Genomic DNA, 13105 nt, shown 5'->3' with positions numbered 1-13105 from the left:
CATGACCCACATAGAAGGCTGGGTGCTGGGCAAGTATGTAACTGAGAAGCTCATCAAGTTTGGGGGTGTCGGGAGCCCACTGAAGACGGAAACCAGAGCATTCAGAGTTCTCTGGGCAGTGGGGCACGGCCGGGTAGTCCTTAGGGTGGCCTCCAAAGTCCCACCCCATGCCCTCTCCCCTCCCCTGTGCTGCCTCCCAGCCACACTGGCTCTTGGGACGGCCCAGCATGCTCTCCCCTCAGGGCCTGTACCTGAGTAGATTTGGGGACTCTCCCAAATCTCCCCGGAGCCCCCTCCCTCCCTTCCTTCAGGTCCCTGCTCAAATATCAAGGGATCAGAGGAAACCGCCTGGGCCAGGAGCCCCTTACCCTGCTCATGACACGCTGAGCACCCACCACGGCTCACGATAGCGTGTTCTCTGCCCACTAGAACAGAAGTTCCACAAGAACGGCGTCAGTGTTTGGCAAACTGCTATCCCTTCTCCACCCCCGATGCCTAGCGGCACAGGACAGACACTCCCCAGCGATCCGTCAGCTTCATGAATGAATGCCCAATACTGTTTTAGGGGCCGAGGATCCAGCAATGAATAAGCCCAACGATCCCTATGCCCTGAAGCTTACTTGCTGAAGAGGAAACTAGACATCCACTAGATTACGTAATTATCCATGTAAAAAAAATAGAGAGGAAAAACCGCAAGAAAAGAGAAAAACAAATCTACTCCGACTAGATCACAGGGGTAAGGGCTCATACCCAAGAATTTTAGCTAGGATATGTTAAAGGAAAACCCTGCCGTTTCAAAACATCTGCCGCTTCCCTGCAATGATTAAGGGTGGATACCTAGGGGCTTAACAGAACACTTTAAAATGGATCATTAAGGGGTGGAGGGGAAGTCTACAAATGCCAGCAGTGGCCCTGTTTCCCGGCTCGGCTCGGTGGGTGTACGAATATCACCTTCTAACTGCCCTAGAGTCAGAGAAGTGCCGGGACTTACCACTAGGGGGCCTCGGTTTTCTGCCGCTGTTGCTTCGTCCTGCTGCTTAGCATCACTGATGAACCCCTGTGTCAAGGCCACAGGGACTTGGTCAGAAGGGTTTCCAGCGTCTCCCACACTCTATCTTAAACAAGACAACCCCCTGCAACCCTTTCCATGTAGGGTGGGTAACGTCCCCTTGATCATGGTGAGTTCCTTCTCAAGGGCCCTTGGTGTCTTCTCCCGCCCATAGTCTTCAGGTTAGACTCAGTCCATCAGAAAGGTTCCACTAACATTGAACTTCAGGAGGGAAGGGATTATGGGGGCGCCTGGGTGGCTCCGTCGGTTGAGCGTCTGACTTCCGCTCGGGTCGTGATCTCGCAGTTCGTGGGTTCGAGCCCCATGCCGGGCTCTGTGCTGACAGCTCGGAGCCTGGAGCCTGCTTCGGATCTGTGTCTCCCTCTCTCTCTGCCCCTCCCCTGCTCACACTGTGTCTCTCTATCTCTCTGAAAGGTAAATAAACATTTTCAATTTTTTTTTTTTTAAAGAAGGGAAGGGATTTTGTTCTCGATTCCGTTTTTTCCCAACATGCCCCTTAACTGCTACGCAAGCTTCCCCAGCTACCGGCCAGTGACCGCTAAGCATGCCGACACAAGTACCAGAAAGGCAGCCTCAGCGTCCCATCATCCCCTTCACGCGATGCCCACTCGGCTTGCTTACGTCACTGAGCGACAGAGTCTCCAAACAACATCTCTCTCTCTCAGAAATGTAGGGCCTCACCTCCCTCCCCGCATCTAGTGCCTGGTTTGGGGTGGAAATGTGGGCGAAAGAAAAGTAATTGAGAGTTATGTACCGGCAGTTGAGGGGGAGGAAAATGTTCATCACCCAGCCTTGGTTTTTGGATCTTTGAGGGCAATGGAGAAATTCAGGGGTTTTCCTTTGGAGCCAAAGAAGGGCAGAAGAGACTGGCGACTCCAGAGACCAAGAGCGTACGGGGACAGCCAAAGAAGTAGGCCGCGTGGGGCGCCTGGGTGGCTCAGTCGGTTAAGCGGCCGACTTCGGCTCAGGTCATGATCTCGCGGTCCGTGAGTTCGAGCCCCGCGTCGGGCTCTGTGCTGACGGCTCAGAGCCTGGAGCCTGTTTCAGATTCTGTGTCTCCCTCTCTCTGACCGTCCCCTGTTCATGCTCTCTCTCTGTCTCAAAAATAAATAAACGTTAACAAAAGTTTTTTTTTTAAAGTAGGCCACGTAATTAACAACACCGTATCGTATACTCAAAATTTGCTCAGAGCACATGTCTTAAGTGTTCTCACCACACACAAACACACACACACACACACACACACACACACACACACTGTGAGGCGATACGTATATTAGCCTGTGGTGATCATTTCACAATGTATACATATTTCAAAACCTGAAGTCATACATTTTAAGCATGTACAGGTTTTATTTGTCAATTATACCTCAGATTAGCTAATAATAATAATAATAATAAAGAAGTAGGCTGGTCATGACCCGACTCAGGAGACCGTGAGCCCTGACTTGGAGATCCTCAGGGAGATCATGGAGGGGCCCGGTTGTCCCTAACAGGTGGTAACAGGGCTCGAGTCATGCTATTTTTTTTTAAGGTAAACCGCTTTCTTTCTTTTTTTTTTTTTTAAGTTTACTTATTTTAAGAGAGAAAGCACGCATGCACTGGAGGGGCAGAGAGAGAGAAGAGAGAGAGAGAATCCCAAGCAGGACCTGAGCTCTCAAGCGCAGAGGCCAACTCAGGACTCGATCTCACGAATTGTGAGATCATGCCCTGAGCCAAAGTCAAGTCGGAGGCTTAACCGAGGGAGCCACCCAGGTGCCCTTGAGGTCGTTCTATTTTGATGTTAAAGGAAAACACAGGGTGCCTGAAGAAGGGGGAGGGTTTGGGGTCTATTTAATTACAGCTGTGATAATGACCTTGGGATACTCGGACTAATATAAAAGGTAGTGGGCGACAGCTATTTTTGCCTGTTCAGCACCCACTCACCCCCCCCTTTTGGTTGACAGCACCTCAAATTTTCCTTCCATGTTCTTGATCCATATGGTTCAGGCTGGTTCCCCCTGTTGGCCCCATGGGGTGGCCACATGACCCAGGTCTGGTCAACCAGCACGTTCCATTCCTCGACCACAGCAATTGGCTCAGGCACGGACATACAACCCAAGTGAGGCAGCTCCTGGCCTTTTCCCACACCTATTACTAGGTAAAGTATTCTTTTTCTTTTTTTTTTTTTAATGTTTATTCCTTTTTGAGAGAGAGAGACAGAGCGTGAGCGGGGGAGGGGCAGAGAGAGAAGGAGACACAGAATCCGAAGCAGGCTCCAGGCTCCGAGCTGTCAGCACAGAGACCGACGCGGGGCTCGAACCCACGAACCGCGAGATCGTGACCTGGGCCGAAGTCGGAGGCCCAACCGACCGAGCCAGCCAGGCGCCCCTAAAATGTTCTTGTTCTCATAAGATGTGCTACGTTTGTGGGAGGAAAGGCTGGAGCTGCTGGTAACCATCTTTGCCACCACTTGGGTAGATTCTGTCTGAGCAGGACACCCATACAGAGCAGGGCCAATAGATTAAGAGAAAGGGAACCTGAGGACATTATTTGAACACTAGGATCCAAGACTGAAATTAGATATAAATGGGTTTTGCGGTTAATGAGCCAATCTATGCTCATAAATCCATTTGAGGCTGGTGTCTGCAGCCTGCATAATAAAGGAGTCCTGACTAATATCCAGAGAAACCTAATCTGTAAGACCCCTGAAGCCACTGATGTCTATGAGGCCCTGCCTTAACAGCAACTCCTGACCAACGAGTGACCTTGATCAAGAGAAGCCACTGAGCCCTTCTGGGGCTGGATGCTCCCTTCTGAAGCTGAGATTACCAGAGTATTCTCCAGGACCCATGTGGTCCCAAACAACAGAAAACCCAACTCAAACTGGCTGATTTGAAAAAGAGAAGTCCCGAAATAGAACCAACCTCAGGGCGCCTGGGTGGCTCCCTCGGTTAAGCGTCTGACCTCAGCTCAGGTCATGAGCTCACCATTGGTGAGCTCGAGCCCTGCATCGCGTGAGCTCTGCTTCTCTGTCCCTCTCTCTCTCTCTCTCTCTCTCTGGAAGCTTGTCCCCGCCCCACCCACCCCGCCCCTCGCTCACTTGTGTCCTCTCTCTCTCCAAAAAACAAAACAAAACGAAAACAAAAAAAAATCTTCAGGTGCAGCGTAACGCAAAGGCAGCAACTTCAACACCACGATGGGTTTCTCTCTCCCAACTGATCTACTTCTTCTGGGTAGACTTCTTCTAGACTTCTCCTCTCCTCTCCTTGTGGTGCAGGATGGCCACCAGCACCCCCCACCCCCCATCCCCCACCCCCACCCCCACCCCCCGCCAGTTTCCAGCCTCTCAAGAGCGCCGCCCAACGGGAGTGCATGTGTGAGCCCTGCCCATCCCAGTTGGTTCTTTCTCTGTGCTTGCTTCATTCTTCTTTCTTTTGAAATTTTTCAAGTTTCTCTTTGAGAGAGAGAGAGCAGGGGAGGGGAAGAGACAGAGACAGAGAATCCCAAGCAGCCCCCACACTACCAGCACAGAGCCTGTGGTGTGACTCGAACCCACACACCCCGAGATCAGGACCGGAGCCGAAACCGAGAGTCCCACGCTCAACCGACTGAGCCACCCAGGCAACCTTGAGCTTGCTTGGTTCTGATTGGGTCCTGCATCCATGGCTGATCCAATCGCATGGCCACAACGCAGTTCTCTGATTGGCTGAGGCCTTGTCACATGACCACCCCAGGGCTGGAAGCAGAGCCCCACTGGAAGTAGTTGGCTGAGAAGGGGTAGTCTCCTGTGGATAATGGCGGCGGGGGGCAACGTTTGGCCGCAACCCTGCACCCTCGGTGTACCCATGCCCTCTGCCATGTCATTTTGCAGCCTGATATTAGTACACCCCGTTCAACCGTCGCTTGGGTAGACATTCACTTTGTTTCTGCTTGCAAATCTGCTCCATGATCCTCTTTCAAAAACTTACTGGGGCGGGGGGAAAAATGTGGAAAATTATGGCTGAAAACTTCCCAAATGCGATGGAAGACATTAATCTGTCCATCCAAGAATCTCAGCGAACATGGTTATTCCCTATTATTACGTTAGCCATGTAAGATGTTCTGATCACCTTTCCTTTCTGCACGACCTTTCGTTTTCCTGCTGTTAGGAATTTTCTGTTTTCCATTTGCTTAGAATCATCTATGTCCTTAGTAACGCAACCCCAATCTCTCCACTCGTTGGTCAAATCGTTTCCCAAGGGATTCGGTTTGTTTTAAGTGCTTTCCAAATGTAGCCTTCTAGAAAACTGCTAGAGCCCAGCCCCCTCCCTGCCTTGCTCCAGTAGAAACCCACTGCTCTCCAGACCGGTTGCGGTTTCTTCCCGGGGTCTGTCCCCTCTCATTCATTTCCTCGAGGAGTCCCTTTCCCTCTTTTCTATGTTGGAGTTCCTATTCGTGTCTCGAATTATGTTTCTCTTACTTGATTCACTTTCTTGTGGGCACATTTTGTGAGAGAAAGCTAATAAAGGGCGCACAAGAAGTACACTGTTGTTTAAGTTCTTGCAAACAAATTGTATGGGATATTGCGAGATTTCCTTCTAAAAGAGCTGGTAAGAGTTTGCCTCTCCATCAGCAAAAATGACGGAGTGCCTCCCCCCAAACCCCACTAGCCATTCATTGTTCCCTACCTCTCAGTAGAAAGTGCTAACTCATCGGTACTTTCATTTGCCTTTCTCTGGTTTCTGATGAGGCGGAGCATCTTCAGGTTAGGTAGGTGTGTACTTCATTTTTAAAAGGCCCCATTGGCTTTTTTTTTTTTTTTTTTTTTAAGTGAGCTCCATGCCCAACCTGGGGCTCGAACTCATGACCCCGAGATCAAGCGCCACCTGCTGTACCGACTGAGCCAGGCAGGCGCCCCTCCCACTGGCATTTTGACCGGAATCACACGTGGGGGCTCCTCCCACGTTCCGACGTTAGCTCTTTCTTCTTTATGCTTCAGCACCTTTTTTCTTCATGGAGGTCCTACACCTTCCCTGTTAGATGTATCCCCCTAATAATATACACGTGAATGAAATCTTTTCCTTTTTCTGTTTTTTGTTTGTTTGTTTTTTATCCTGGTGTATTTGATAGAACCTCCAAAAACACTGTTTTGTTTTGATTCTAAGGGAAATGGCTGTAGTATCTAGAATGATGTTTGCTGTTCGTTTTGGCAAAGAACCTTTATCATGCTTCAGTAATTGATTTGTTTTAGTTAGTAGTTTTTTTTTTTTTTCAAAGAAAAAGCTATTGAAGTGATATGATCACATTGTTACCCTCTCTCTTTTTTTTTTTTAATTTTTTTTCATGTTTGTTTATTTTTGAGAGAGAGAGACAGAGTGGAGGGGGGTGAGGGCAGAGAGAGAAGGAGACACAGAATCTGAAGCAGGCTCCAGGCTCTGAGCTGTCAGCACACAGCCCGATGCGGGGCTTGAACTCACGGACCGCGAGATCATGACCTGAGCCGAAGTCAGACGCTCAACCAACTGAGCCACCCAGGCGCCCCTGTTACCCTCTCTCAATGTGGTGTAAACAATTATGTTGATCAGTTACTTGATATTGTATGTTGATCGATTACTTGATATTGAACCTGTCCTGCATTCCTGAAGTAAGCTCTGTTTGCTCAAAGTATGTTATTCGTTTGATATACAGCCATATTTTATCGGTTAGCATTTGTTCTTTTTTTTTTATGTCTATTTTTGAGAGAGAGAGAGCACAAGTGGGGGAGGGGCAGAAAGAGAGGGGGGACAGAGGATCCGAAGTGGGCTCTGTGCTGACAGCAGTGAACCCGATGCGGGGCTTGAACTCAGGAACCATGAGACAAGACCTGGGCTGAAGTAGGACATTTACCAGACTGAGCCACCCAGGCGCCCCTATTTGTTAGCATTTGATTTGGAATGTTTGCGTCAAAATCAGAGCGAGTTGGGTCTGTGCTTTATTGGCTTGTGTTTCTTGTTCTTGCTAAAACGTGTTGGTGGGTTTATTTGCTTTTCAAGTTTTTATGTTAAGGTCACGCTGCCTCCATACAATCAATGGAAGAGTTTCTGTCTTTTTCTGTGACCTAGAATCGTTTAAGAAGCATCAGAATTACCTTTGCTGTTATCAGTTTAAACTATCAGAAGGTTAGCTAAATTCGTCTTTGAAATCATCAGGGCCTGGTGCCTTTACAAATAATTTTATGCATACAAAAAAAGGCATGTAACAAGACAAGACAAAACAGGATGTAACATAAACGTAAGTTAGGACACAGGGGGAACCGAATTAAGGGAGGTTTGTAACTTACTTGTCTGGGTCACCAAGATTCAGCTTGGCTAAGGGGGGGGGGGGCACCCACTGCACTTTCTTTCCTTAATGGCGATTCTGGAGCCGGCCAGACTGTCTGGGAAAGTCACCTGGCACAGATGAGACTCTACAGTGTGATTTTTGGTTTTCTCCCCTTCCCTCCTTTCTTCTTTGTAATAACCACATACCTGCCTTTAAACGCCTGCCACTTTATTTACTTTAGATGTTTATTTATTTATTTTGAGAGACAGAGAGAGCAGAGGAGGGGCAGAGAGAGAGGGAGAGAGAGAATCCCAAGCAGGCTCCCCACCGCCAGCGTGGAGCCCGACTCGGGGCTTGAACTCACAAACCGTGAGATCATGACCTGAGCCGAAATCGAGAGCTGGACTCTCTCAACCGACTGAGCCACCCAGGCACATCCTCCCACCATTGTACTAACTGGGCGAGGCTATGTATGCGACGGAGAGGATACATGAAGTTTTGAAACCCAGGGCTGTTCCTGGGCAACTTGAGCACCTGTGTGGGGCTGCTTTCGTGGCTGTAAGACAGATTTGTGTGAGGTTTGAACAAGATAAAAGCTGCACAGAGTCTGCAGATATTCTGCAACTGTGCCCCCCAGCTCCTAACAGAAGAAGGCCCTGCTCTGTCAGGTGGGCAAGGGGGAGCCCCTGCAGGTCCTTGAGGTGGGGAGTCACCAAGATCCAACAAAGCACGATAGGAAGGCTTTAGTGCCAGGAGGTGGATTGAATTGGCCTGATGTTACAGGAGAGGAAACTGAGGCACAGAGAGGGGAAGTTCCTTGCCCAAGGTCACACAGCTTCAAAATGACCGTGCTGGAATCTGAACCCAGGTCTTTCTGACTCCAGGCCTCCCGGTCACAGGGCCTATCCATTCCCCAGCCCTAGAGCCTGGGAGGCGCCCCCAGCCCTCCCTAGCCCACGGTGCAACCAGCTTCTTGGGAAGGATAAGCAACACCCCTTGGGCCTTAGCACCTTCTGTACCTGCCCCCGCATGAGTCACTCACCAGAGCCCGAAAGAACCCACCTGCTGGAGGAGTTCTCTGTGTGAGTGCATTTCGGGTTCCCGTCTTAGTCACCGCGTCTCTTGGTTCCCACCCCTCCCCCCAACTGCCAGGAATCTCCTTGTCCCCAGCCAGAGGCACCTGTGCCTCCCCCACTGGGACTCAGGCCCCGGGGGTGGTGAGGGTTTGGTGGTGGAACCGGCAAGGCTGAGTCCTGGGCTGGGGGCCGGGTGACTGGGGGCCACTAGGCTCCATAACCATTACTGGCTTCCCTTAACCCAAGTGAAAGCAGTGAATTTGTCAGGTGGATGGTCTCAAAACCAGTGACAGCTGGCACTTCTAGAGTGCTAACTCCAGCCAGGCCCTGCTCTGAGCCCTTTGTATCTTTTAAGACATGGAAGCCTCATAAAAGCCCGTGAGGTACTGTTGTCTCTATTTTATAGCTCAAGCAACCCAGGCTCAGAGAGGGGAAGTGACTTGCCCAAGGCCACAGAGTCCGCAAAGGACAGAGCAGGGAGTCTGGACCGCCTCCGTGATGGGCATTCCAGCACCGACACTGTCCCAAGGGCTGGGCAAGGCTGAGTCTCTGCCCTGGGCCCGGTCCTGCACCTTGAGCCAGAGCCCCTGAGAATGGCGAGCAGGGGCCACCATCTGGGGAAGGGACCAGTTCTACTCAGCACAGGTGACCTCTTGGCCAGGCCACACGCAGCAACCCCAGGTTGCCAGGCCGGTCAGCTTCCAGGCCTCTGTAGGTGGTTTCCTTTGCTTGGAACCCGCTCCTCCTTCTCTCTACTGGACCAATCCCCTCTCCTGGACAACTCAAGGGCAGTGGCACCTCCTCTGGGAAGCCCTCTGGGATGTGCCCCCCGCTGAACCCCACACTTCCCCTAACGAGCCCCAAATTTGCCACTTGCTTTCTGTGACACTAGGCAAGTTACTGAATCTCCCTGAGCCTCACTTCACTCATCGACAAAATGAGGCCAGTGCTACCTCAAGGGGTTTTTGCAAGGATAAGGAGATAAGTCTCGAGTACAGCAGGGTGTGGCCACAGTAAATGCTCACTAAAGAGGCTCATTTCGTAGCATTGATTTGTGTGCACTGGGTTGTAAGTGCGTCTGTCTCTCCATCTGGACCCAGCGCTCTGCAAGAACAGAAATGGTGCCCTGTTTCCGTGCTCGTCCCAGATCCCAGCACCTGGCCTGTCCTACCGGACGTCTCAACACATATCCTACGTTCTGGATGGCTGGCCAAGGGTCCAGCTTCCTGCCCATGAACAGTGCTGAGGGCTGGGGCCCGGCGCTTGCCGAGTGGTCAGGCTGGGCTTGGCCTGCCCTGGGAGCTGCCCCTTCCTGGATGTGTGACCTTGGGCAAACCATTTAAATTAACCTCTCTGCAACTCAGTGCCCTTGTTGGCCACGTGCAGATAACAGTCATCCTGCTTCCAAGGGCTCTTATGGGCATGAACTGAACTGGGGTTTAGAGAGCACTCGAGCCCGCCCACAGTCCATACTCCATTATGAGGGTTGTTGAGAATAAAATAAACAGCTGCATCCCCTGCAAATATCAGCCTTCCTGTTAACACTTGGCCAGCTCTCACTTCCCACCCCGGGGGACCTCAGGGTCAGGGTCACAAGGAGCACCTGTTGGGGTGCCTCCCCCTGCCTGCCCTGCCCTGGGCTTTCCAGTTGTCGCCCAAAGCCCTGTTCCAGCTCCTGGAGCAGGTGATCTGTGTGCGTGGAGCAAGCCAGACGGTCCACAGGACCCAAGAGCAGAAGAAAACAGAACTTGACTTTCCGACCGATCGAACATCTTTTTCCTGGCTCTGGCTCCCCACTGCCTCTGACAACATAATCAAGATACGTTTGGGGAAATTCAGTCCAAACCGGTGATTTTTCAGTCACTTTGAAGGCTCTGAGTCCCAGGAGTTGTATGACATGGTGTTTTCCCCCTTTGCTTGCCTCTGGGCTGGCCTGAGGACCCCAGGCCCACAGGGCCGATGAGGGGTGAGTAGGAGCCCGCTACAGTGATAAGACAGGTGGGGGTTGGGGGAGGTTTGGACCGAGCTGAGGCTGGTTGACGCTTCAGTCCCATCCCCCATCCCCTTCCACCTGCCCCGGTGGCGGGGCCACCCGAGTGCTGTGGTTTCCCTTTAGCTTCAAGGCTTCCTCACGTTCACTCTCGCTGTGGTTCCTCAGGCCTCCTGCTCGACGCCCAGTTGGGCACCAGCCCGCAGCTCCAAGGTCACATCACCCCCGAGAAGAGCGAGCCTCCCTGGTGGCCAGCACCAGCCAGCCATTCCTCCCAGCTACCTTCTGTGTCCCCGTCGGAGCCTGCAAAAACTTCTGGAAAGCTCTTCACTATGTAAAGAATACCCCCACCCCCTTCCCCCCCCTCCAGATGTCCTCCCGTTTTCTCTCTCTGCCCTGTCCCCTCCATGCCTGTGGGCAGCTGGCTGGACAAACCACAGGACACTGGGTCAATATGAATTTCAGACAACGAACAAATAATGTTTTTGGTACAAGTACGTCCCAAATGTTGGATCTGGAATTTTTTTTTAATTTTTTTTTTTTTTTACATTTATTTATCGCTGAGAGACAGAGCATGAACACGGGAGGGGCAGAGAGGGGGAGACAGAATCGGAAGCAGGCTCCAGGCTCCGAGCGGTCGGCGCAGAGCCCCACGCGGGGCTCGAACTCACGAACCGCGAGATCACGACCTGAGCCACCCAGGCGCCCCTGGATCTGGAATTTTTATTTTGCCAAATCTGGCAGTGCGACTAGGGGGTGCCTAGCAAATCCAGCCGTGGAGGGGCTGTGGTCTCCCCTTTCCCTCAAAGCCACCAAACTCGGGGCACACGGGTGGCTCAGTCGGTTAAGTGTCCAACTCTTGCTTCCGGCTCAGGTCACGAGCTCACAGTTCGTGGGTTCGAGCCTCACGTCAGGCTCTGTGCTGACAGTGAGGCGCTCGCTTGGGATTCTCTCCCTCTCTCCCTCTCTCTGCCCCTCCCCACCTCCTTCCCTCTCTCTCTCTCTCTGAACAAATAAATAAACTTAAAAAAAAAAAAGAGGCTCCAAACTCCTTGGGGACCCCTTCCCTCCGCCCTCCCTCCGCCCAGCCTCACCCCGGGGCGGGGCGAGCCTCGAGGAGAGGTAGAGAGGAAAACCTCCATCAACTCCAACGCTCTCTCCCCATCCCCTCTCCTCTCTGGTCGCACTTGGCCTTCCCTCCCCAGTCCCTTCTGCCTCGCACCTGGCACAAGCCTTTGAACTGGCAGGTTTGGGCTCTGCGTTGCGGGGGGGGCGGGGAGGTGGCAGAAAACAGAACACACCGCCTGCCTCGAGTGAACAAGACGCCACAAATCAGCCCTCCGCGCCATGCGGCCGCGCCCCCATCCTCTGCTTTGAGATGCACTGCGACCGGCCCATCTCACAGATGAGAGCGCCGAGGCCCAGAGAGGTCCGGTCACAGAGCCCGTGCGGTGCATGGCAGACTGGAGGTCTCTTTCAAGGGCCCTGGGGATGCCCAGAGCAGGCGCCTGCCTCCTTGGAGACCCGGCTTCCCTGCAGCGGCTGAGTAGGCCCTGGAGGAAGGGACTGAGCTGTTGAGGCCCCAGTCCCCCCACCCCCACCCCCACCCCGGGTCCCCTAGGCCTTTTCACACGGGACCTGCTGCAGAGGCTGCCTGGTGAAGCCTCATCCCATCCCCCTGCAGCCGGGGCCTCAGGTGACATTTCCTCTCTGAGGATCAGCCACAGCCACCGCTGGGCTGGGGGAGAGGGAGGAAAAGGAGGCCCCTTACGCCCATGGGAGCCGCTCGAGGCGGTGCAGGAACGGGAAGGCCCCTGTCAAAACCGGTGCCTCTGCCCCCCAAAGCCCCAGGCGAGTCAGTTCACGGCTCCAAGTCTCGGTTTCTTCATCCACAAACAGGGTCAGCGATCCTTTCCACATCACAGAGCTGACGGGAGGATTAAAGGTGGCCTTCGGGGCACCTGGCTGGCTGAGTCGGTGGGGGCTGTGACTCTTGATCTCAGGGTCGTGAGTTCAAGGCCCACGTCTGGTGCAGAGCTTACTTTAAAAAAAAAAAAAAGTGAAATGGGGAGCCTGGGTGGCTCAGTCGGTTGAGTGTCTGACTTCGGCTCAGGTCGTGATCTCTCGGTTCGTGGGTTCGAGCCCCGTGTCGGGCTCTGTGCCGGCAGCTCGGAGCCTGGAGCCTGCTTCGGATTCCGTGTCTCCCTCTCTCTCCGCCCCTCAAAAATAAAGAAATGTAATTTAAAAAAAAAGTAAAATAAAAAAAAAATTTTAAGGGGCCTGAAATAATACAAACAAACCGGGTAACAGTAGGGTATTATATAGCAGATACTGTTCTAGGCACTTTACATAGTACGTTAAATTATTTAATCCTACCAGCCACCCTGGGAGGTCGGTACTATTATTATCCCCACTTTATAGACGAAGAAACGGAGGCAGAGCGATGAAGTCCCTTGCTGCTCGAGTCTGTAATTCAAACGGAGGGCTCGAGGGTCCAAGCTGTTAACAGCTACAGCTTACGTGTCAAACACACAGCACAGAGGCATCCGCTAAGTCCCCAAATCAGAGATCACCAACTGACGTGGCCCAAGAACAGACAGACGTTAGCAAAGGGAGCCGAAAAATCCAGAACACAGACCAGGGGAAGTCTGAGGCTGTGGCACCATTTCAGACTAGCAAAGAAAATACAGAGTATTCACTAAACGGCAG

This window comes from Prionailurus viverrinus, chromosome E3 (genome assembly GCF_022837055.1).
Source record: "Prionailurus viverrinus isolate Anna chromosome E3, UM_Priviv_1.0, whole genome shotgun sequence".
NCBI classification, from domain to species: domain Eukaryota; kingdom Metazoa; phylum Chordata; class Mammalia; order Carnivora; family Felidae; genus Prionailurus; species Prionailurus viverrinus.
This window is presented reverse-complemented; position numbering follows the sequence as displayed.